The sequence below is a fragment of the Procambarus clarkii genome, chromosome 10, assembly GCF_040958095.1.
Source record: "Procambarus clarkii isolate CNS0578487 chromosome 10, FALCON_Pclarkii_2.0, whole genome shotgun sequence".
In the NCBI taxonomy this organism is placed as follows: Eukaryota; Metazoa; Arthropoda; class Malacostraca; order Decapoda; family Cambaridae; genus Procambarus; species Procambarus clarkii.
Genome location: NC_091159.1, coordinates 44,674,427 through 44,681,926, shown reverse-complemented (window position 1 = coordinate 44,681,926; position 7,500 = coordinate 44,674,427). Strand labels below are relative to the sequence as shown.

Genomic DNA, 7,500 nt, shown 5'->3' with positions numbered 1-7,500 from the left:
CACATATTAGAAAGAATTTTTCAGTGTCAGAATAGTTAGTAAATGGAATGCATTAGGCAGTGATGTGGTGGAGGCTGACTCCATACACAGTTTCAAATGAAGATATGATAGAGCCCAATAGGCTCAGGAATCTGTACACCAGTTGATTGACAGTTGAGAGGAGGGACCAAAGAACCACTTCCGGCGGCGGGGAAGTGGTTCAAATAGCTTCGGCTATCACTTCCTTATGTCCGGTCGTGATGGTCAAGTGGATTAAAGCGTCCTGTACATACCAGTTGCGTTGCTCCTGGCAGTATGGGTTCGAGTCACTTCTGGGGTGTGAGTTTTCAGTTGCATATACTCCTGGGGACCATTCAGGCTTGTTCGCATATATATATATATATATATATATATATATATATATATATATATATATATATATATATATATATATATATATATATATATATATATATATATGGGTCTATATATGTGTACTCGCCTAGTTGTCCTTGCGGGGGATGAGCTCTAGCTCTTTGGTCCGGCATCTCAACTGTCAATCTATTAACACACACCCCTGTGTGTGTGTGTGTGTGTGTGTGTGTGTGTGTGTGTGTGTGTGTATTTACCATTATTATTTGTGTCTGCAGGATCGAGCTATTAGCTCTTGGACCCCGCCTTTCACCCCTTTGTACTCACCTAGTTGTACTCACATAGTTGTGAGTACAAACACAAGTTGGAGAAACAGGCAAGAAAAACTGGTAGGGTGCTCCAGTGGATAAGGGAGTACCTAAACAATAGGAAGCAGAGAGTTACAGTGAGGGGTGAGACCTCAGATTGGCGTGAAGTCACCAGTGGAGTCCCACAGGGTTCTGAACTCGAACCTGTCCTGTTTATGATATACGTAAATGATCTTCCAGAGGGTATAGACTCATTCATCTCATTCAGAACCTTGTATACCACGTATGTCAGACCAACCCTGGAGTATGCAGATCCAGCATGCAGTCCATATCCCGTCAAGCATAAAACTAAATTGGAGAAGGCTCAGAGGTTTGCCACCAGACTAGTGCCCGAACTGTGGGGCATGAACTATGAGGAGAGACTACGGGAATCACGTCGCTGGAAGACAGGAGAGTTAGGGGGGACATGATCACCACATATAAGAATTTCAAAGGAACTGATATGGTAGACAAAGACAGTTTATTTAACACACGCACACGCACTAGGGGACACAAGTGGAATTGAATGCCCAAATAAGCCATAAAGACATTAGAAAGAATTTGTTTAGTGTCAGAGTAGTTAATAAATGGAATGCATTAGGAAGTGATGTGATGGAGGCTGACTCCATACACAGTTTTAAGTGTAGATATGACAGAGCCCAATAGACTCAAGAACCTATACATCTGTTCATTGACAGTTGAGAGGCGGGACCAAAGAGCCTAAAATCAACCCCCGCAAGCACAACTAGGTGAGTACACACACACACATAGACGCAATCACACACACATGCACGCGCGCGCCACAATGTGTGTGTGATGCGTGCGTGATGTGTGGAAAAAGGCTAACATAGTTCCAATCTACAAAAGTGGAAGCAGGGAAGACACCCTTAATTATAGACCGGTATCATTGACAAGTGTAATAGTTAAAATATTGGAAAAAACTAATCAAAACTAAATGGGTAGAACACCTGGAGAGAAATGATATTATATCAGACAGACAGTATGTTTTTCGATCTGGAAGATACTGTGTATCAAATTTACTCAGTTTCTATGATCGAGCAACAGAGATATTACAGGAAAGAGATGGTTGGGTTGACTGCATCTATCTGGACCTAAAAAAGGCTTTCGACAGAGTTCCACATAAGAGGTTGTTCTGGAAACTGGAAAATATTGGAGGAGTGACAGGTAAGCTTCTAACATGGATGTAAAAATTTCTGACTGATAGAAAAATGTGGACAGTGATCAGTGGCAATGTATCGGACTGGAGAAATGTCACAAGTGGAGTACCACAGGGTTCAGTTCTTGCACCAGTGATGTTTATTGTCTACATAAATGATCTACCAGTTGGTATACAGAATTATATGAAATTGTTTGCTGATGATGCTAAGATAATAGAAAGGATAAGAAACTTAGATGATTGTCATGCCCTTCAAGATGACCTGGACAAAATAAGTATATGGAGCACCACTTGGGAAATGGAATTTAATGTTAATAAATGCCATGTTATGGAATGTGGAATAGAAGAACATAGACCTCACACAACCTATATATTATGTGAGAAATCTTTGAAGAATTGTGAAAAAGAAAGAGATCTAGGGGTGGTTCTAGATAGAAAACTATCACCTGAGAATCACATGAATGAACATTGTGCGAGGGGCCTATGCTACACTTTCTAACTTCAGAATTGCTTTTAAATACATGACGAAATATTAAAGAAATTGTTCACGACTTTTGTTAGGCCAAAGCTAGAATATGCAGCGGTTGTGTGGTGCCCATATCTTAAGAAGCACATCAACAAACTGGAAAAGGTGCAAAGACATGCTACTAAGTGGCTCCCAGAACTGAAGGGCAAGAGCTACGAGGAGAGGTTAGAGGCATTAAATATGCCAAAACTAGAAGACAGAAGAAAAAGAGGTGATATGATCACTACTTACAAAATAGTAACAGGAATTGATAAAATCGATAGGGAAGATTTCCTGAGATCTGGAACTTTAAGAACAAGAGGTCATAGATTTAAACTAGCTAAACACAGATGCCGAAGAAATATAAGAAAATTCACTTTCGCAAACAGAGTGGTAGACGGTTGGACCAAGTTAGGTGAGAAGGTGGTGGAGGCCAAGACCGTCAGTAGTTTCAAAGCGTTATATGACAAAGAGTGCTGGGAAGACGGGACACCACGAGCGTAGCTCTCATCCTATAACTACACTTAGGTAATTACACTTAGGTAATTACACACACGCACACAAAGCCTCCCAGCTGAGTGGACAGCGCTCTGAGTCCTGAGGGCCCGAGTTCGATCCCCCAGTCGAAGTAGAAACAAATGAGCAGAGCTTCTTTCACCCTGTGCCCCTGTTCACCTAGCAATAAATAAGTACCCGAGAGTTAGACAGCTGCTTCGGGCTGCTTCCTGGGTGTGTATGTGTCAGAGAGAACTATTTGTTGCAGACATAATAGACGAAAAATAAATTGGTTAGAAAAATCGGGGCCCAAGAGCTAATAGCTCGATTATACAAAACAAATAGTAAATACACAGAACAGTGTTGCCAGCAGTAGCGTGTGGCCGCCGCATTGAATCAATATCTGACGTTGGCAAGATTTTCACCATGTTCAAGTTGAGACGGTGCCATGAGCAATACAGTGTTACAACGGTGCCATGAGTAATACAGTGTTACAACGGTGCCATGAGTAATACAGTGTTACAACGGTGCCATGAGTAATACAGTGTTACAACGGTGCCATGAGCAATACAGTGTTACAACGGTGCCATGAGTAATACAGTGTTACAACGGTGCCATGAGTAATACAGTGTTACAACGGTGCCATGAGTAATACAGTGTTACAACGGTGCCATGAGTAATACAGTGTTACAACGGTGCCATGAGTAATACAGTGTTAGGACGGTGCCATGAGTAATACAGTGTTAGGACGGTGCCATGAGTAATACAGTGTTAGGACGGTGCCATGAGTAATACAGTGTTACAACGGTGCCATGAGTAATACAGTGTTACAACGGTGCCATGAGTAATACAGTGTTACAACGGTGCCATGAGTAATACAGTGTTACAACGGTGCCATGAGTAATACAGTGTTACAACGGTGCCATGAGTAATACAGTGTTACAACGGTGCCATGAGTTATACAGTGTTAGGACGGTGCCATGAGTAATACAGTGTTACAACGGTGTCATGAGCAATACAGTGTTACAACGGTGTCATGAGCAATACAGTGTTACAACGCTGCCATGAGTAATACAGTGTTACAACGGTGTCATGAGCAATACAGTGTTACAACGGTGCCATGAGTAATACAGTGTTACAACGGTGCCATGAGTAATACAGTGTTACAACGGTGCCATGAGTAATACAGTGTTAGGACGGTGCCATGAGTAATACAGTGTTAGGACGGTGCCATGAGTAATACAGTGTTACAACGGTGCCATGAGTAATACAGTGTTACAACGGTGCCATGAGTAATACAGTGTTACAACGGTGCCATGAGTAATACAGTGTTACAACGGTGCCATGAGTAATACAGTGTTACAACGGTGCCATGAGTAATACAGTGTTACAACGGTGCCATGAGTAATACAGTGTTACAACGGTGCCATGAGTAATACAGTGTTAGGACGGTGCCATGAGTAATACAGTGTTACAACGATGTCATGAGTAATACAGTGTTACAACGGTGCCATGAGTAATACAGTGTTACAACGGTGCCATGAGTAATACAGTGTTACAACGGTGCCATGAGTTATACAGTGTTAGGACGGTGCCATGAGTAATACAGTGTTACAACGGTGCCATGATTAATACAGTGTTACAACGGTGCCATGAGTAATACAGTGTTAGGACGGTGCCATGAGTAATACAGTGTTACAACGGTGCCATGAGTAATACAGTGTTAGGACGGTGCCATGAGTAATACAGTGTTAGGACGGTGCCATGAGTAATACAGTGTTAGGACGGTGCCATGAGTAATACAGTGTTACAACGGTGCCATGAGTAATACAGTGTTACAACGGTGCCATGAGTAATACAGTGTTACAACGGTGCCATGAGTAATACAGTGTTACAACGGTGCCATGAGTAATACAGTGTTACAACGGTGCCATGAGTAATACAGTGTTACGACGGTGCCATGAGTAATACAGTGTTACAACGGTGCCATGAGTAATACAGTGTTACAACGGTGCCATGAGTAATGCAGTGTTACAACGGTGTCATGAGCAATACAGTGTTACAACGGTGCCATGAGTAATACAGTGTTACAACGGTGCCATGAGTAATACAGTGTTACAACGGTGCCATGAGTAATACAGTGTTACAACGGTGCCATGAGTAATACAGTGTTACAACGGTGCCATGAGTAATACAGTGTTACAACGGTGCCATGAGTAATACAGTGTTACAACGGTGCCATGAGTAATACAGTGTTACAACGGTGCCATGAGTAATACAGTGTTAGGACGGTGCCATGAGTAATACAGTGTTAGGACGGTGCCGTGAGTAATACAGTGTTACAACGGTGCCATGAGTAATACAGTGTTACAACGGTGCCATGAGTAATACAGTGTTACAACGGTGCCATGAGTAATACAGTGTTACAACGGTGCCATGAGTAATACAGTGTTACAACGGTGCCATGAATAACGCATTATTAGAATTCTTGCTTCGGCTGCAATAATTCTAATACTTGATTTCCCGCATTACTATATAATCTCAAAGTTATATCAGAGCTGTTGTGAATTTGAATGAGTCTCTCCGATGATTACCAAATGTTTTCTGTCATTTTTAATAACTCGCTTAGCTTGCGGATATCTTGCGGATATCTCGCGGTTACCTTGCCTTGATTCCGTGGGTCAAGATCTCCGCGGCCCGGTCTCTGACCAGGCGTCCTAGACAGAAAGGTGACAGCAGCTGCAAAGTAGGATGTAATGCATTCAAATGGGAATCATAAACTGGAAGAAAACGAGCATCCGCTAAGAGTTGGATCCAAAGTCTAACGGTCTTTGGTTTAAGATCGGCAGGGAATTTCTTCTAAGGATACAATCTCGACATTAAAGCAGAAAGATTGCACTGTTGCAACTAGCAGTCAGTCAGGGGAAAAGGTTGACCTACTGGCAAACCATTTTGCTGCCAACATGTTCAACATAGCGTCACTCTCGCTGTCAACTTCACTGTCAAACTGTCTGTATCCTTACCTTCTTTCCGTCGAGACTTGCAACTCTCCTGTCTCTTGTATCTGTTGTTCCTGTTGCTGCCCCCCCTCACCTGTTACTGCTAAGGTGACCTCCACTCCTACTGTTGTTACGGTGACATCCACTCCTTCCGTTGCTACTGTGACCTCCACGCCTACGGTGATCTCTACTTCTGTTGCTGCTACCGCTGCTGCTGCTGGCGATGCTGCTTCTGTCACTTCCGTCTAGAAGGAGGCAAATGAGTTCATTAACAGCTAACCAGCCACCTCAGGAAGAAGTGAGGTCGTCCACAGTGCCTCAAGACAGATGCGGGACTCTATAAGACATCGCTTTGTATTCCACTGCAATTGCAGATTATCGTAGTACGTAAAGCAATATTGTACTAATTCTGTAAGTAGGCAAGACAGAATAAGTTGATAAAAAACACAGATAACATCAAAACACGGTTTCTGTTAGGCTAAGAAAAATTATTACTAATATTTTACGAAGTTTTAAATATCCAGGTGGTTTATTTTGTTTTAAGTTTAAGTTATAAAACAAGATATATATTTTTTTTATTAAACGATGAATTTTAGCTGGCGACACTGTTGGAGGAAGAGGAGGGGGACTATGGTTTTAATGGTGGTTGTACAGGTTGTAATGGTGGTTGTACAGGTTGTAATGGTGGTTGTACAGGTTGTAATGGTGGTTGTACAGGTTGTAATGGTGGTTGTAGTGGTCATATTAACTATAATAACTAGACCAAGAGGATCGAAAATGACTAAGCAAAGAGGAACGTGGCTGGCTAGACTAAGAGGAACATAGATGGCTAGGTTAAGAGGGACGTAGATGGCTTAACGAAAAGCAACGTCGACGGTTTGACCAAGAGGAAACGTAGATAACTAGATCAACAGACACGGACACAACTTGACCAACAGACACGGGGAAGTGGAAGGCCGATCACAGGCAAAGGAGGGCCCATGATAAAGATACTTGTGAATATCTATACTCTAGAAGAGAATGTCTGCGTCTGTCTATCCAAGGATGGAGGCCAGACACTTGGGGATAGCCTCACCTAAATTTGCAAGGGGGAAGGGTCAGGGGTACGGAGTGAACATAGGCCGGCCGGGGGGTCGTCAGAATTTAATAGGCAACAGGAGTGCCATGGTCACATTCTGACTCCCTATGAAGATTTTTGGATCTGGCCGCCGGCTACACCTAGCGAACGATGTTGAAAATTAATATTAAAAAAAACAACAAAAAACACTATTATAAATATACACTAATATTCACTGATCTCAGATAATTACCACAAATATTCTCCTATCCTTACGCTGGCTGCAATAGCATAAAATAGACGATATTTGTACAGCTTTATCTTAAGCTCCGCCCCCTGCTTTCAAAACAAATGGATAACTATTCTATTTTTTAATATTCCACACCGTTAAGCTCCTCCCACCAGATGATAACCCACACGGCAATGGTGGACAATTATATTATTTAAGAGAAAAAGAGTGTAAGAGAGAGAGAGAGGGATAAAGGAAGAGAAAGAGTGAGGAGAGAGACAGAAATACAGATAGATATAGAGAGATATGAAGAGATACAAAGAGGTACAGAGATACAAAG

General features: G+C 42.2%; 1 protein-coding gene across 1 annotated transcript in view; it reads right to left on the bottom strand.

The window, feature by feature from the left end:
• The window catches only part of LOC123745217 (uncharacterized), a 96,364-nt gene that overhangs the window by 54,141 nt on the left and 34,723 nt on the right, over positions 1-7,500 (bottom strand). Inside the window, exon 2 of the transcript XR_006771307.2 lies at positions 5,969-6,119. The gene's annotated coding sequence lies outside the window, so the exon portion shown is untranslated. The remainder of the gene's footprint in view (positions 1-5,968; positions 6,120-7,500) is intronic.